The sequence below is a fragment of the Acinonyx jubatus genome, chromosome E2 (genome assembly GCF_027475565.1).
Source record: "Acinonyx jubatus isolate Ajub_Pintada_27869175 chromosome E2, VMU_Ajub_asm_v1.0, whole genome shotgun sequence".
In the NCBI taxonomy this organism is placed as follows: Eukaryota; Metazoa; Chordata; class Mammalia; order Carnivora; family Felidae; genus Acinonyx; species Acinonyx jubatus.
Window position 1 is genome coordinate 79132 of NC_069396.1, and position 18332 is coordinate 97463.

An 18332-nucleotide genomic window follows, 5' to 3' on the forward strand; every position below is an offset into this window, starting at 1 on the left:
GAAAACAGTAGGTACGTTCCTCACAAAATGAAAAAGAGGTCTACCCTAACCCAGCAGTTGCACAACTAGGTATTTATCCAAGAGATACAGATATGCTATTTCGAAGGGACAAGTGAACCCCAAAGTTTATAGCAGCACTATCAACAACAGCTAAAGTATGGAAGAAGCCCAAACGTCCATTGATGGATGAATGGATAAAAGATGTGGTAAATATATGTATGTATATATACATAAACAATGGAGTATTAGCAACCCAAAAGAATAATTGTACAACTCACATGAATGCAAATATACTTTTTAAAAACAAAGCTCATTCTGAAATAGACAATCTATGCAGAAAAATCCTAAGTTCTATTTCCAACAACCAGCTGCACCCAAAGAAAGAACGATACTCTCTTAAGTATAAATAACTGACTTTCAAAGTCTACGATGGTTTTGAGCAATACAGCTCAGTCTTGTTACCAAGAACACATGGTAAACTCTTACAACAAAGGCAATGACCTTTTCTTCTATATTGTAGGAAAAAATAACATCTATTATCTTGACATTATGAATTCATTATATAATTCAGACCTGTTACAAAGGAAAGAAACTCTCTCAGTATTCCTGCTGGCTAAATTTTGCAAAGGGACGAATACATTTATATAATCATTAAGGATAACAGAAATTGCAGCAGTAAAAAAATAAAAGGATGTGAGATTGAAATTCAACCTGTGGGTATAATTACTCAGATACTAAACTTAATCCCATTTCCTGGAATGTGAGAGACGCTTTACACGTACCATTGCTTATATTATACCAGGCTGAAGTATCGCTTTTCCCCGTTCATCTTGGGGACAGTGTGGTAGATGAAAGAAAGTGGGCTTTGGAGCCCATGAGAACAAAGTTATCCAAAGGATAGCACTTACTAGTACTGTGATCTCAGAAACATGACCTACTCTCTCTTGAGCTTCAGATTGTGGATTTTCAAAACAAGCATAATCATACTTACCTCACCTGGAGGTTATGATGCCCATGCTAAGGATGTAACTCCAGTGCCAGCCAGGAACTTGGAGTATAGAGGTAGAGGAAAGATGCAAGCCTATACAGATAAATAAACAGAGTTATAACTTGGGCTAAGGGCAAACTGGGATTAGCACTGTGTGAGCAAATAATGGGGAAAAGGGCATAGAGAAAAAAAAACATGTAGGTAGTGACTAGGTACAACAGACAGAAACCTATTATGGAATGCATTTGCCCCCTAAGTCCATACATTAAAGTCCTAACTACCCATGGGACTGTACTTGGATGCCAGATCTTTAAAGGTAAAGTGGAGGTCGAATGAGCTCAATTTCGGGGAGGGACCCTAATCTGATAACTGGTGTCGTAAAGGAAGAGAGTAGGCACATACACACACAGAAGTCAGACCACGTGAAGACGTGGGAAGGATGTCGTCCACCAGTCATGGAGACAGGACACCCACCCTGGCCACACCTTGATCTAAAGTGTGAGAAAGTTGGGGGCGCCTGGGTCGCTCAGTCGGTTAAGCGCCGACTTTGGCCCAGGTCATGATATCGCAGTTCATGAGTTCAAGCCCCACGTCGGGCTCTGTGATGACAGCTCAGAGCCTAAAGCCTGTTTCAGATTCTGTGCCTCCCTCTCTCTCTCTGACCCTCCCCCATTAATGCTCTGTCTCTGTCTCAAAAATAAATAAACCTTAAAAAAATAAAGTGTGAGAAAATAAATAAATCAATTCTGTTCCTTAAGCCACCCAGTCTGTGGTACTTTGTGATGGTGGACCCAGCAAAGGAATGTGAAATCCCAATATTTACTTGCTCAGCAAATGGTGTTTGAGTCTTTGAAGTAGTTAGACACTGTTCTAGGGCCCTAAGGAAACAGCCCTAAACAAGCTAGTTTGGTCTTTGAACCCCATGGAGCAGACATTCTGGCAGGGACTGCAGTAGGAGACATCCAGCAAGCAAGAAAGAAAAACAGATGATGCCAAGGGCCGAGAAGAAAAAGAATGGTGGGAAGGGATATCAAGTGTTCAGGTCGGAGAAGGAGCAGTTTTCGGTTTTAGATAGAGAGCTAGCAGAGACTCCACTGAGCAGGGCATGTCAGAGCAAAGTTATGACGGAAATGATGGAGTATGTCTTGTTGGTCTGTGGGAGAACATTCCGGACAGAGAGAGGAAAAGTGAGTGCAAAGACCTGAAGCAGGAATATGTGCCTGACATGCTCAGGGAGCAGGGAGGGAGCAGGTGTGGCGCAGCCTAGTAAACAAGGGGAGGGGAATAGGAGAGGCCTTCAGGGAGGAAGCAGAGTCTGGGGAGGGTAGCACCTGTGTGGTATACGTTGGAGTCAGCAGTCTGGAGACTTGAAGAGCTGGGGGCAGGGCATAAGGACTTGGAGGCCTAGCTGCTGGTAGATAGAAGCCTGAGGCTGGCTGCCATCGCACCAGAGTAAGGGTGGACTGAAAGCAGATGGGGGGTGTGTGTGGGAAGAAGATGAGGACCAACCAACACAGACACTGGTGAGCAGCGGCCCAGATGGTGGGAGGAGGAAGGAAGGAATTTTTAAAGAAAGGGAGTAATCAAGTGAGTCTGTAAAATGGTACCACGTCGTCCACATACAGGGGGTTGAGACTTCACTGTGAGCTTTAGCAATATATGTCATTCATTAAAGAGATGAGAACCAAGGACGAGTGGGAGAGGAAGCCCATACAGACTCAGCTGACAGAGACAAGGGAAGGTCTGCAGGCACTGGCACGTGCAATGCTAGGCATAGGAAGACCAAACAGGTGATGCTGTATGGGAAGTGATTGCTCCCCGTGGGCTGGGAGAAATAGCTGCAGGTGCACAGGATTGCCAAGTCCTGAGAAAACCCACAGTGCAGGAGAGAGGGAAGCGGTATGGGAAGCGTGTTAGCAAGAGATGGATTTCTCCCTTAGGAATACGACCCAACTGTGTCAACGGGACACCAGCCAGGACCATGGGAATAGATGTAGCAATGTGGGCAGCTGTGAGGTTGTTGGGAATGTGTGTGATTGGGAAACATGATAAAGATGCCCTACGTTCTCTCTGCCTGTAGAATGGGATCATGGCCAGCATTTCAATACTGATGCACACGAGAAACAGAGCATTGAGCCCTCCATAGGGACTCCCAAGTTGTCCTCTTACAGCAGACATTTCCATCTCATTCCTGCACCCATCACCTCTGTGATGCCTGGCAATCCCTGATCTGCTAACCATTTTTATGATTTTGTTGCACCGAGAATATTATACAAATCGAATCAAAAAGCATGTGATCTTTTTAGGATTCGCTTTTCCACTCTGGGCATAATTCTCCAGAGATTCAGTCCTGCTACAGTGTCTGTAAGCAGTGCGTGCCCTGGCACTGCTCACAGGTGAGCGCCCACCACACGGGGATAGCATAGTTTGGCTGTCTGCCTATGGAAGGACACATTGTACTAGGTTGGGCAATGGCCCTCAAAGAAAGCAAGTCCTAATAGCTGGAATCTAACTCCCATCAATGGGATCTAGTTAAGGATCTTGAGGCCTGGGTTGCCTGAGTGAGCCCTAGATGGAATGACGAACATCCTTAGAGAGGCAAAGGGAGACTTGACAAAAGAGGAGGCACTGTGTCCATGGAGACAGACTGGGGTGATGTGGTCACAAGCCAAAGGAGGTTGGTGGCCACCGGCAACTACTAGACGGAAGGGGTACACTGTCCCCTGGAGCCCTGGAGTCTCCACCGGGAGTACAGCCCTGCTGACACCTTAGTCTGAGTAAAGGGATTTCGGGTTCCTGGCCTCCAGAACTCTGAGAGAACATAATTTTGTTCTCATAAGCCATTAAGTTTGTGGTAAAAGATCAGGTGTGTGCACAACAGGCCCCCATTCCCATCTCCCTTGGACTTTGGAGTCTTCCTTCCCTGAGAAAGTCAGGGAAGTTCTGGCATTTCAACCTAGTTGACTGCAAGCAGCCATTGAGTCATTATTATGACCATTCCCAGTTCTCCAGGCAACACATTAAATTACATTTCCTGCAGGAAGAACCATGTATCCATGTCTGGCCTATCTTACGTCACCCTCTTTGGTGTAATACTCTTTGAACCCACTCCCATACTCATCCCCCATCTACTACCAGTGCGAAGTGGTAATATCCTGCAACTCCCCTGCATGGACACCTGATCATGCGTGGACCTGATCCCACACCTCCGTTTGGAGTATAATAGAATCCCGCTATTTTCCAGGAAGTAAACACAGATGATAGGCGTGGAGCCTGAAGATCACTGTTCTCGGTCATGACAGTATTGTCTTAGGTGAAACCAGTGAAACCTTTTCTCTAGGGGCCCTGGGGTGGGATAGGACTATTTTCCTCAGACAGGGGGAGTTGCTTCTCTTGGCAACAAACACAAGATACTCACCTCATGAAGTCATATGTTTTCTGGTGTTTTTCCCTTGCTTTCAACCTCTCCTATTTCCTGCGTATACCCCAGACACCCAAAACTGACTCTGGACAGGCTCTGTAACTGCCCCCCATGGCCACAGTGACAACTCCACCAGTGATCCTCCAGCGTGCTGTCCTCCATCACTCCACACCAACACTAGTGGTAATGTGAGCAAATGTGAAATCACCTCTTACCACCAATGTCTAGCATCCACTTCTGCCATCAAGGAAGCTACTTGTATGTCTTCTCCTGGAAGAGCAGTCCAGTCCCAGAGTCCCAGTTCCAAGCGGTTTCCTGTGGCCACTCATGGTATAGATTACCACTGGTCCAGGACTGCGACAGAGGCAGACAGCACACCCAAAAGCAGTGAGTGAAGAACAGTGCAAAGGTAAGGGAACCTCCAGGAAATGGTGGAGAGGCCAAAGCAGCCATGCTAAGCAAAGACAAGATGTTTCCACCAAGAAGAAACTGCAACGAAAAGTGGTTCCTGATCCTGAATATTTATCCGGAGAGGAGAGTCTTGTGGGGAGGTGTAATGCAGAGGAGCACAACTACAGAAGCTCCCCGTTATCCATGGGGATATGTCCGGAGACCCCAGGTGGGTCCTGGAAACCATGACAGTACAAACACTATAGTGGCCATGAAGGGGTGCTGGCGCCACACCCCTACATAGACCATGAAGGGGCACAGGTGGCTTGCCCCTACATAGCCCAGGAAGGGACATAGGCATGACATATCTACATGGCCAATGAAGGGGCACAGAAGGGCTGCAAGGGTCAGACCCCTGTATTGCCGGTGTAGGGGTATCAAGGCTGTCCTTGAAGGTCAAAATATATGATTCACACACTGTAGGCGGCTGTTAGAGATATGGCCATGAGCATTCGTAGTAGAGCTCAGGCACTGGTATATGATCTTAAGATCTGAGTATCAAAAGTAGACAACCAACTCCTAAGTTAACACTGGGTGTATTTCACAATAGAAACAATAATGCTAGTATGTGCAACAAGAAATATTTGTACTTGCCTAAGCTCTATCAGAGCGGATAACCATGGATAGTTAACCATAAGATAAAAATAACCTAACTGTAAAGTCAATATCAAACCAATTGTTGATGCAACACAGATAGGCAATCAAGGAAAGATGAAAAGAAATAAAAGGAACTCAGTGAACACAAACCCACCTGTTTACCAGTAAAATCACCTCTAGCATTTCTAGTTTTAGAGGCCCTGCCTGCCCAGAGACATTAGTGAAATGGCCATGGTATCCTGACCATGCAAAGGTAGCATAATCACTTGTTCCCTAAATAGTGACTCATATGAATGGCCACATGAGGGTTTTACTGTCTTCCAATCGGTGAAATGGACCTTCCTGTGAAGAGGTGGGAATAGGGCAAGAAGACAAGTTGACCGATGGAGCTGCTTTCAAATGTTTTTACCTTCATTTTTTTTGAGAGATAGATAAAGAGAGGGAGAGAGAGATAAAGAACACACGTGGGGAAGGGGCAGACAGAGTGAGACACAGTATTTGAAGCAGGCTCCATGGTCAGAGGTGAAGCCAGGTTTCAAACCCACAAACCATGAGACCATGACCTGAACCAAAGTGGGACACTTAATCCACTGAATGGCTGAGGCAGTGCAAAATATGTGTGACCTAAAAGGAACATCAACGCTACATCGCCGATGAAGGGATGCAGAAGGGACACATGCATGATCCCCTCCCGTGCTGAGGTGGGGGAGAGCACATGAGTGACACCCCTCCATTCCAGAGACAATGGCGCAATGGTGACCACCCACCCTTGATGTGGGACGGTGCATGTTTCAACTCCCTCCTGTCCAAAGGCGGGGGGGGGGGGCGCTAATGCTTGAAAACCTTCCATACCCAGAGTGGAGGAAGTATGACCTAAGACATACCCTCCCGTTATGTCAGTGCCAACCCTAACCCTTACCATAAGAGATGCATGTTTCTTCAACTGTGAAAGTGAAAGAACCATTCGCGAATCATCACATATAATAGTGACATCACTAGTCTCTCCCTGAAGGATGGCACTGTGCATGCATGACCATCTCATACACCAACCAGGGGCAAGGCAGAATCCTGAACCACATCTGGCGTCAAGTGGGGTGCGGCGTATGTTTGAATGCCCTCCATCGCTGAGGAGGGTTCTGTGCATGTGCGAACACCCTTCACGCCGACGTGAGTTGGGCCAAGCGTGAACGCTCTCCCTTGCTGAGGGAGGGTTGTGTGCCTGCACAAATGGTCTACCTCACAGAGAGGGGGTTGTGGGCATGCCTGAACCCCCTTCGGACAGGAAGGGGGGGCTTTGCATATGCGTGAACACCATTCTGGCGAGGGGAGTGGGGAGCATATGTCAACAGCCTCCCTGGCGGCATAGTTGCATGGCACATGCACGAAAGCACCCCTCCCTCATAGAGAGGGGCTGGTTCCTATGCGTGAACACCCTGCCATGTCAAGGGGGCGTGGTGCATATGAGAACCTTCTCCCCATGGAGAGCGCTGGGCGCATGCGCGAACACCATTCCACAATGAGAGGGTTTGTGCACATGTGTGAACACCCTTCTGTCCCTAGGTGTGGCAGTGCCCGTGCGTGAATAGCCTCCTGCAATATGGGGGTGAGGCGCATATGCCAAACCCTGCTGTGCCAAAGTGGGGATGGGCACATGGGTGAACACGCTCCCATGCCAAAGGGGGACAGGCTAATGCCTGGAAATCCATGCGCAGGGGGAGGAAGTTTGATGAAACCCTTACCCTATCACTGATGGTAATGTTAACCCTAAACATAACCTTAAGAGATACGTGTTTCTTCAGCTGTGAGTGTGAAAAGAACCATTCATAAAACATTACATTCAATAGTGACATCAGTACTTCCTCCCTGATGGGTGGCGCTGTGCATGGGTGACTGACTCACATGCTGACAGGGGGCCAGGCGGAAGCCTGAAGCACCTCCTGTGCTAAGTGGGGCAGGGCGCATGCGCCAACGACTTCCCTGGCTGAGGTGGTGGTTCTGCGAATGTCTGAACACCCTTCCTTGCTCAAGGGAGGGGGGCGCATGTGCAAATGCCTCCCTCATTAAGGGGGGCTGTGTGCATGCGTGAACACCAGCCAGTGGGGCGGGGGGGAGCTGTGCGCATGCCTATATAGCCTACTGCTTCTTCAGCTCTGACAGTGATGAAAGCTATTCAGGAAATGTTAGACTTAGTAGTGGCATCACTACTCCCTTGCCGATGGGGGAGTGCTAGCATGACACCTGTCCATCGCCAATGAGGGGTTTGAGCATTACACCCCTGCATCGCCAAGTACGTGTATCAGGCTGTCCTAGAAGTGCAAAAGATATGATTCGTGTACTGTAGGCGGTTGTTAGCGCTGTGACGATGAACGTTCATAGTAGGGCTCAGGCACTGGTATATGATCTTAAGATCTGAATACCAAAAAAAAGACAACCAACCCCTAAGTGATGACCGGGTTAATTTCACAATAGAAGCAATAATGCTAGTATGTGCAACAAGAAATATTTTTCCTTGCATAAGCGTCTATCAGAGTAGATAACCATGGATAGTTAACCATAAGATAAAAATAACCTAACTGTAAAGTCAGTATCAAACCAATTGTTGATGCAACACAGATAGGCAATCAAGGAAAGATGAAAAGAAATAAAAGGAACTCAGTGAAACAAACCCTGCCTGTTTACCAATAAAATCACCTCTAGCATTTGTAGTTTTAGAGGCCCTGCCTGCCCAGGGACATTCGTGAAATGGCCGTGGTATTCTGACCGTGCAAAGGTAACATAATCATTTGTTCCCTAAATAGTGACTCATATGAATGGCCACATGAGGGTTTTACTGTCTCTTCCAATCAGTGAAATGGACCTTCCGGTGAAGAGGCTGGAATAGGACAAGACTCTATGGAGCTTTAATTCACTGGCCTACAGAGACAACATCAACACAACCAATAGTGACAACACATCTCTCCGTGGGCCAACAATTTAGGTTGGGGTCACCTCAGGGAATAATATCCCCTCTGAGGGATTTAGATGTACACTTACCAGTCAAAAGTACAACCTCACTTATTGATCCAAAATACATGACCAACACCTTAGGTTTGATACATGTACCCTGCTGGAGTTTCCTTTTGGGGGTAGGTGGTTATTGTCTCCACATTCAGTGCAGGGTTATGAAACGGTGGTGGTGGGTGTTTTCTCTTCATCCATCAAGAGTTCCAAGGCAACCATTTGTGGGAGCCAAGCAGTAACTGGTCTGCTCCTGAATCCCTCTCTGCTTCGGGTTCCCTATTGGGCGTGACCAAGTGGAAACATGAGAGAAGATGCCAGAAGACACTAAGGTAACCAAAGATGTGAATGAAGAACCTCCTGAAATACCATCCGAAGACTATGGGACAGTGCTACCATCCACAGTTACAGTCCAGTATCTGGGAGCATGTGGGATGCGCTAAAGGAATGCAGTGTTACAGTGGATGAGAGGTGTCCAGCTCGTAGAAGAAATGTTGCGCATCCCCGATGCCGGTTGGGGAAATGTCGTATATGTCGTCAGCTATGCCAAAGATAACAAAAGAACAATGGACGAGACAGACACCCTGCTACTTCAGGAATGAAAGTGAAAAGAGCCATCCAGGAAATATCGGATTGAAAATGCTTTTAGGTACATTAATTTTTTAAAGAGACAAAGAACACAAGTGGGGCATAGGCAGAGAGGGAGAGAGACAGACGGTATCTGAAGCAGGCTCCAGATTCAGAACCATCAGCACAGAAGCCACCCAGGGCTCAAAACCAGAAACCGAGAGACCATGACCCAAGACGAAGTGGGACACTTAACCCAATGAGACACCCAGGTGCCAAAGAAAACATCTGAATTAAAAGGACTATCACTGCTACATCGAGGATAAAGGGGAGCAGATGGGACACATTCGTGAAGCCCTCCCACACCAAGGGGGATTGTGACCATGACCTAAACCTTACACTGACACCTAATATTAATCCTAACCATAAACCTTACCTTATGAACCACCTGCTTTTTCAGCTGTGAAAGTGAAAAGAGATATTCAAGATTTAATACTAGCACCAGTATCAGATTTAATACTGGCATCAGTAATTCCAATCTAAGGAGTGGTGAGGCTCATGGGTGATACCATTGCACGCAGAGGGTGTGGAGTGTCACAAGTATGAACACAACCCATGCACCAAAAAAGGAATGGGCGACACGTGAAATCCTACCATACCGAGAGAGGGTGGGGTAACGGTGTGAAACACTCCAGAGCAAAGCTGGAATGGGGCGAGGGAAGAACAACCTGCAGTGCAGAGAGACTGGGGTGATAGCATGAACACAATTCCTTGAAATGGAGGTGGAGTCCACGCATGAACACCTTCCAGCTCAAAGTGGGGGTGCAAGCATGACCTACTCCTTGCCCAACTCCTAACCCTATCACTAAATGAAATGCCACCAACTAAACCTAACACGTAACCATAACCATAACCCTAATGCTAAATCCTGCCCCTACCCTTCCCCTAATGCTATCCCTAACTCTAACTAACAGTTAACGTAAACATAACCTGAACTTACCCTAACCTTAAACTTAAACCTCTAACACTAACCGTCTAACTCTAACCCTAAAACCCTAACCTTAATTCTCTAACTCTACCCGCTAACCATAAAACTATAAACCTAAGGCCCTCTCCCCATGGGAATCCATATCAAAAGACTGACAACAGCATGCACATGGGGACCAGAAACAGTTCATGAACACTCGGCATGGAACGTAGACATCACCATGTATTTCCAAGTGCAGCTGCAGCTGCACAAGAGGATTCCTGAGGCCTAATCGGTGGGTGACCCATACAGTTGTCTGGCCAAGGAAGCCAAAGAATAATCCTGACCAGCACCCTCTCTTGTATACTCCACTCAGCCCTTTGGGGATACAACTGCTCTGCTGTGGGTTCAGTGCCTGGAGCCTCCTGGGACCTAACCTGAATGCTAACCAGAACTATACGCTAACCCTCAACCTAAACCTAACCCTATCTCTCACACTAGACACACATATCTACACCAGACCGGATACAGTTGTCTGTCCTTGGGACCCAAAGACTCATCCTGACCCGCAGCCTCCATTGTGCACTCCACTCAGTCATTCCGGGAGGCAACTGCACTGTTGTGGATTCAGCGCTTGGAGCCTAGGGACCAATGTGAACCCTAACCATACCCCTATACATAACCCTCAATCTAATCATAACCCTGTTTCTAACCCTAACCCTACACTTGAGCCGCACCCTCGCATGGGATCTCAGGTCAGCCCTCAAGGAAAATCACGAGACTGGAGTTGTTTCGGCACTGGTGACTTCCCTGCACTGAACCCTAACCCTGGCTAAGGCTCCATCTCCATGGGGACCCAATTCAAAGTCTGACATCAGCACACACATGGTGTCGAAGCAGTGCAGGAATACTCGGTGTGGAATGTGGAACATCATCATGTCATTTCAAAGCCCGGCTGCCACTGCACATGAGGATTCAACAGGCTTACCTGAAGAGTGCCCAAAACATTTGTCTGGCCTTGGAAACCAAAGACTAATCCTGACTGGCAGCCACCATTGTGCACTCTGCTCAGCCCTTCGGGGAGACAAGTGCACTGCTGTGGGTTCCGCGCCTGGAGACTCCTGGGACCTAACTCTAAACCTAATCGTAACCCTAACTATAACCCTCAACCTAAACCTAACCCTATCTTTCACACTAACTGTATACCAGACCCGTACCCTCGCAAGGGTTCTCACTTCAGCCCTCCATGAAATTCACGAGACTGGAGTCCCTCTGCCCTGGTGATGTCCCGGCACTGAATCCTAACCCTAGCTGTGTCTCCTTCCTCATGGGGACCCAATTCCAATCACGGACAACAGCACGCACATGGTATAGAGAAGCGGTGCAGGATCACTCAGCGTGGAACCTGGAACATCACCATGTCATTTCCAAAGCCCAGAGGGAGATGCACAAAGGCGCTGCTGAGGCCCAACTAAGGAGTGTCCTACACCCAAGGAGGGCCTTGACACCCTAAGAATAAGAAGGAATGGCACCATCCCTTGCGCCCTCCACTCAACCCTCTAGGAGACCTCTGCACTACTTAGGTTTATGCACTTATGCACCTCGTGGAACCTACCCCTAACCCTCACTATGACCCTCGCTATATTCCTCAACCTAAACCTCACCACAACTCTAACACTAACCCTACACCTGACCTGCTACCACGCATGGCCCTCACCCAGACTCAATGGAGATAAAAGGAATGGTGTTGCTTCAGCCTTGCTTATGTCCCTGGATCACACTGTAACCCTAGCTATTTCTCTATTCCGATGGGGATCCAATTCCTAAGGCAGAGAATATCACACACATGGGGACCAGAAGCGGTGCAGGAATACTCCACATGGAACGTGGACCACCAGCATGTCATGTCCAAATACCAGAGGGAGGTGCAAAAGTGCTTGCTGAGGCCCAAACGAAGAGTGGCCCACATGCAAGGCTGGCACTGGTAACCAAAGACTAAGCCTGACCAGCACCCTCTCATGTGCCCTCCACTGAGCCCTCCTGGGAAACCACTGCACTGCATGGGGTTCATCACCTGGGGACTCCTTGGATCTATCCCTCACCCTAATCATGACCCAAACCATACTCCTCAATCGGAACCTCACCCCAAGTCTAACACTAACAAGAGGCTGGCCTTGGCACCCAAAGACTAAGCATGACTGGCACCCTCCCATGCGCCCTCCTTTGAGTCCCCCAGGGAAACAACTGCACTGCCTTGGATTCAGCACCTTGGGCCTTCTGGAACCTAGCCCTAACCGCAACTGTGACCCTCCCCGTACTCCTCAACCTATACCTCACCCCAACTCTAATGCTAACCCTACACCTGACCCTCACCCGCTCATTGGCCCTCATACAGGCCCCCATGGAGATAACAGGACTTGTGTCTCTTCAGCCCTGCTTATGTCCCTGAACAGAACCTCACCCTATCCATGGTTCTCTCCCAATGGGTATCCAGGTCCTAATTCTGAAACACCACGCATATAGGTCAAAACTCCTGCAGTATTATTCGGTATGGAATTGGAACATCATCATTTCGTTTCCACTGCCGGGATGGAGCTGCCCCAGGAGATTGCTGAGACCCAAATGAAGCGTGGCACACATGGGAGGCTGGCCTAGAAACACAAAGAATAAGTCTGAACTGAAGGCTCTCATGCAGCCACCATTCAGCCTTCCATGGAGACCACTGTGATGCTAGGGGTTCACTGCCTGGAATTTCTTGGGCCCTAATCCTAAAACTAACCATGACCCTCACCATACCCTGAACCTCAAACTCATTCCAACACTAACGCTAACCCTACAACTGACCCTCACCTGCACACTGGCCATCATTCTTCACCGCATAGAGGCAAGTGGAATAGGGTAGCTTCAGCCCCGCTTATGGCCCTGGTCTGAAACCCAACTCTATTTAAAGCTCTCTCCAGATGGTGACCCGATTCTTAAGTCTAAGCATACCTCACACATGGGGTCCAGAAGAAGAGGCGGAATACTCGGCATGGAATATGGAATATCACCATGTAATATCCAAAGCCCGGATGTTGTTTCAGAAACGGTTCCTGAGGCTCAACCAAAGTGTGGTCCACAAAGGAGGCTCGCCCTGGGTCTCAAAGACTAAGCATGACCCACACCCTCCCACGTGCTCATCAATGAGCCCTCTGGGAAGACCACTGCACTGCTGGTGCTTCAGCGCCTGGAGCCACCTGGGACAAAACCTAACCATTATATTTACCGGAGCCATACACATCATCCTCAACCTCACCCCAACTCTAAAGGTAACCCTACACCTGACCTGCACCCCTGCATGGGCGCTCATTCAGCCCTCCATGTAGACAATGGGACTGGTGTCGCTTCGACCCTGCTTATGTCCCTGGACCGAATCCTGACCCTAGCTATGGCTCTCCCCCATGGGGATCCAGTTCCTAACTCTGAGAACACCATGCACTTAGTGCCCAAACCCCTGCAGTATTCTTCAGGATGGAATTGGAACATCATCATTTCATTTGCACTGCTGGGATGGAGATGCACAAGAAGGTTGCTGAGGCCCAACTGAAGAGTGTCAAACATAGGATGCTGCCCTGGCACACAAAGACTTAGTCTGAACTGTAGGCTCCCGTGCAGCTTCCACTCAGCCCTCCGTGGAGACCACTGCACTTCTAGGAGTTCACCGCCTGGAACCTCCTGGGACCTAACCCTAACAGTAATGGTGACCCTCATCATACCCCTCAACCTAAATTTCACACCAACTCTAACCATAATCCTAAACCTTACACGCATCAGTGCATGGGCCCTCACTTCAGCCTTCCTGGGCGATCACAGGACTCCTATCCCTTCAGTCCTATCTATGTCCCTGGGCCAAACCCTAACACTAGCTAAGAGTCTCTCCCGATAAGGACCAAATTCCTAAGTCTGATATGACCACACACACGTGGGCACAGAAGCGGTGCAGTGTTACTTTCCATGGAAAGTGGAACGTCACCAGGTAATTTCCAAAGTCCAGAGGGAGGTGCACAGGGGGTTGCTGAGGCCCAACTGAAGAGTGGCCCACACCTGAGGCTGGCCCTGGCAACCAAAGACTAAGTTGAACGACACCCTCCCATGCACCCTCCACTCTGCCCTTGAGGGAGACCACTGCACAGCTAGGGGTTCAGCATCTGGGGATTCCTGGAACCCAACCCTAAACATAACCAGGATCCTCGCTGTCCTCCTCAACCTCAACCTCACCCCAACACTAATGCTAACCCTACACCTGAACCGCACCCGCTCATGGGCCCTCATTCAGCCCCCCATGGACACAACGGGACTGGTGTAGCTTCAGCCATGCTTATGGCCCTGGACCAAACCCTAACTCTATCTAAGGCTCTCTCCCAATGTGGATCCAGTTCCTAACTCTGAGAAAACCATGCACATAGGCCCCAAACCCCTGCAGTATTATTCAGGATGGTATTGGAACATTATGTCATTTCTACTGCCGGGATGGAGCTGCAAAAGGAGGTTGCTGAAGCCCAACTGTAGAGTGGTACACATGGGAGGCTGGCCCTGGCACACAAAGCATAAGTGTGAACTGAAGACTACCATGCAGCTTCCACACAGCTGTCCGTACAGACCACTGCCCTGCTTGTGTTTCAGAATCTGGGGCCTCCTTGGCCCTACCCCTAACCTTAACCATGACCCTCACCCTACTCCTCAACCTAACCTCACTCCAATTCTAAAAATAACCCTACACCTGACTAGCATTCACGCATGGGCCCCCATTTCAGCCCTGAAGGGCAAACACGGGACTAGTGTCACCTCGGCCCTATCAATGCTCCTGGCATGAACCTTCAACCTAGTTATGGCTCACTGCCGATAGTGATCCAATTCCGAAATCTGAGAGACCACACACGTGGGGTTCAGAAGAGCAACTGGACTCCTCGGCATGGAACGTGGAAAATGACCAGATAATTTCCAAAGCCCAGAAGGAGCTACACAAGGGGGTTGCTGAGGCCCAACCAAAGAGTGGCCCACAGCTGAGGCAGGCCCTAGGTCCCAAGACTAAGACTTACTGGCACACTAACATGCGTCCTCAACTCAGCCCTCCAGGGACACCACTGCACTGCTTGGGGTTCAAAATCTGGGGCCTTCTTAGACTTACTCCTACCCCTAATCATGACCCTCACTGTACTCCTCAACGTAAACCTTACCTCAACTCTAATGCTAAACCTACACCTGACCCTCACCCACTCACGGGCCATCATTTATCTTTCCATGAAAATAATGTGACTGGTGAGATTCCGCCCTGCTTTTGGCCCTGGAAAGAACCCTAAGTCTAACTAAGGCTCTCTCGCAATGATGACCCATTTCTTAACTCTGAAGATACCATACACATGGGGTCCAGAAGAGGAGATGAACTACTGGGCATGGAATGTGGAATATCACCATGTAATATGAAATGTCCAAATTGCAGAAGGGGTTTGCTGGCAGCAAAGCAAAGAGTGGCCCACAAAGGAGGCTCGCCCTGGCACTCAAAGACAAAGCATGAGAGATACCCTCCTATGTGCCCTCCTGAGCCCTTGGGGGAGACCATGCACTACTGGTGCTTCAATGCCTGGAGCCACCTGGGATATAAGCTCAACCCTAATAGTGACCAGAAACATACACATCAACCTCAACCTCAAACCACCTCTAACGTTTACCCTACACCTGGCCTGCACCGTGCATGGGTCCTCATTCAGCCCTACATGGAGATAACGGAACTGGTGTCTCTTCGGCCATGCGTATATCCCTGGATCAAACCCCCACCCTAGCTATGTCTCTTTCCAATGGGGATCCACTTCCTACCTGTGCGAGTACCACGCACATAGGGCACAAACACCTCCAGTACTCTTCATGTTGGAATTGGGACATAATGATGTCATTTCCACTGCCGGGATGGAGGTGCACAAGGAGGTTGCTAAGGCCCAACTAAAGAGTTGCACACAAGGGAGTTTGGCCCTGGCACAAAAAGACTAAGTCTGAACTGAAGGCTCCCATGCAGCTTCCACTCAGCCCTCCATGGAGACCACTGCACTGTTAGGGGTTCAGCATCTGGGGGCTCCTTGGACCTACCCCTAACCCTATCTGTGACCCTCATCATAGTCCTCAACCTAAACCTCACCCCAAATCTAACTCTAACTCTACACCTAACCCTCACACGCACATGGGCCCTCATTCAGCCCATCATGGAAATAACAGGACTGGTGTAGCTTCAGCCCTGCTTTCGGCCCTAGAATGAACCCTTAGTCTAACTAAGGCTCTCTTTCAATGAAGACCCATTTCTTAAGTCTGACAATACCACACATATGGGTTCCAGAAGATGAGGAAGATTACTCAGCATGGAACGTGGAATACCACCCATGTAATATCCAAAACCCAGATGCAGTTGCAGAAGGGGGTTTCTGAGGATCAACCAAGGAGTGGCCCACAAAGGAGGCTCACCCTAGCACACAAAGACTAAGCATGACTGACACCCTCCCATGTGCCCTCCGCTGAGCCCTCCAGGGAGACCACTGTACTTCTGTGCATCAGCAACTGGAGCCATCTGGGAAGTAATCCCAACCCTAATAGTGACCAGAAACATACACATCAACCTCAACCTCACTCCAGCTCTAATGCTAACCCTACACCTGACCCGCACCAATTCATGGGCCCTTATTCAGCCCTCCATGGAGACAACAGGACTGGTGTCGTTTCGGCCCTTCTTATATCTCTGGACCAAACCCTCATCCTATCTATGGCTCCCTCCCAATGGGGATCCGGTTCCTATCTCTGAGAACACCACCCACATAGGGCCCGATCCCTACAGTATTGTTCAGATTTGAATCAGAACATCATCATGTCAATTCCATTGCCGGCATGGAGTTGCACAAGAAGGTTGCTGAGGCCCAACTGAAGAGTGGCACACACGGGAGGCTGGTCCTGGCATGAAAAAAAAAAAATTAAGTCTGAACTGAAGACTCCCATGCAGCCCCCACTCAGCCCTCAGTGGAGAGAACTTCACTGCTAGGGGTTCACCGCCTGGAACCTCCTGGGTCCTACCCCTAACACTAACCGTGACCCTAAACATGCCCCAACTTAAACTTCATACCAACTCTAACCATAACCCTACAACCATAAACCTACACGACACAGGGCCTTGTACATAGTGAGTACTCAGCATACACATGTTGAATCAATGAATGCATGCTCTGAAGCCAGACCTCTCAGATAACCATTCCACCTCCACCTTTTAAGGGCTTTGTGATTGGGCATGTTATTTAATCTCTTTATGTTTCTTTGCTATTTAAAAAAAGGTACCAGAATCCTTAATGAATTAGGGTGTTGTGAGGAGGAAGTGAGCTTGCACATAGTAAGGGTTCATTCAGTAGGAGATTGGCAGCAGCAGCAGCAGCATTCACAAGCATCATTTTCTGTCACACAGAGTTAGGGCCACAATGCCCTCTGGTGACCACACAGTGTAAATGCACATGCACATGCGCTTTGCCCTCCCTCCACCCTAGGTTGGAGGCAGGGGAGATATGGCCTGGAAAATGTTTTTCCTGCACCTGCCTTCCAGAGCCCAAACATAGCCATGATGCCCTCTGTGTCCTAGTCCCTACCTCCCTTTGAATTGGGTCCAGCTGCTCACCACAGCTGATTCAGCTACTGCCAGATATTCCATCAGGGCATTCTCGACCTCACTGGCCCGATTCAGCACCTGGAGGATCAATGACTCCTTCTCGGTTTCTAAGCAGCTGGCAGGGCTGGGTGACCCAGGCCATCTAGTGTCATATTTTGGAGTGTCACATCTTACTTTTGTATGTAGGATAACTATGTCAGGGAGCCCAGATACCTGCGACCTGCCTCTGTCTTGGGCCCCATATATGAAGAATGCACACTCCATGTAATAAATATGACAGTCACGGGGCACCTGGGTGGCTGAGTGGGTGAAGCATCCGACTTCAGATCTGGTCATGATCTAGCAGGTTGTGAGTTTGAGCCCTGCATTGCGTTCTGTGTTGACGGCTCAGAGCCTGGAGCCTGCTTTAAATTCTGTGTCTCCCTGTCTTTCTGCATCTTCTCCTCTCACACTCTATCTGTGCCCTCTCAAAAATAAATAAGCATTATAAAAAAAGCATATAGTCACATGCTCCCCAAAGATTCTTACCTCACTGCCTCTGGCCAGGGAAGAGGACACATGTTTAGTCCTCCTGAGCTCTGGGGCTTCATCTGAAACCCTCAGGAAAGTTCTGCATGCTATTCCTCATTATATGAGCATGTTTTAGGAAAAAGAAGAAAAGACTCTCTATTTAATC

General features: G+C 48.8%; 1 long non-coding RNA gene across 2 annotated transcripts in view; it reads right to left on the reverse strand.

Annotated features, from left to right (window-relative positions):
- Positions 1-335: 335 nt before the first annotated feature.
- The window catches only part of LOC106985909 (uncharacterized), a 51095-nt gene continuing 33098 nt past the window's right edge, over positions 336-18332 (reverse strand). Inside the window, exons 2-3 of one of the 2 annotated variants that reach the window (XR_008293545.1) lie at positions 8490-8732; positions 336-1081 (exon numbers count right to left, since the gene is read on the reverse strand). This is a non-coding gene — a long non-coding RNA (uncharacterized LOC106985909). Of the gene's footprint in view, positions 1082-7597; positions 8733-18332 lie in introns of those variants that run through there. The other variant, XR_008293546.1, reaches the window with a different exon arrangement.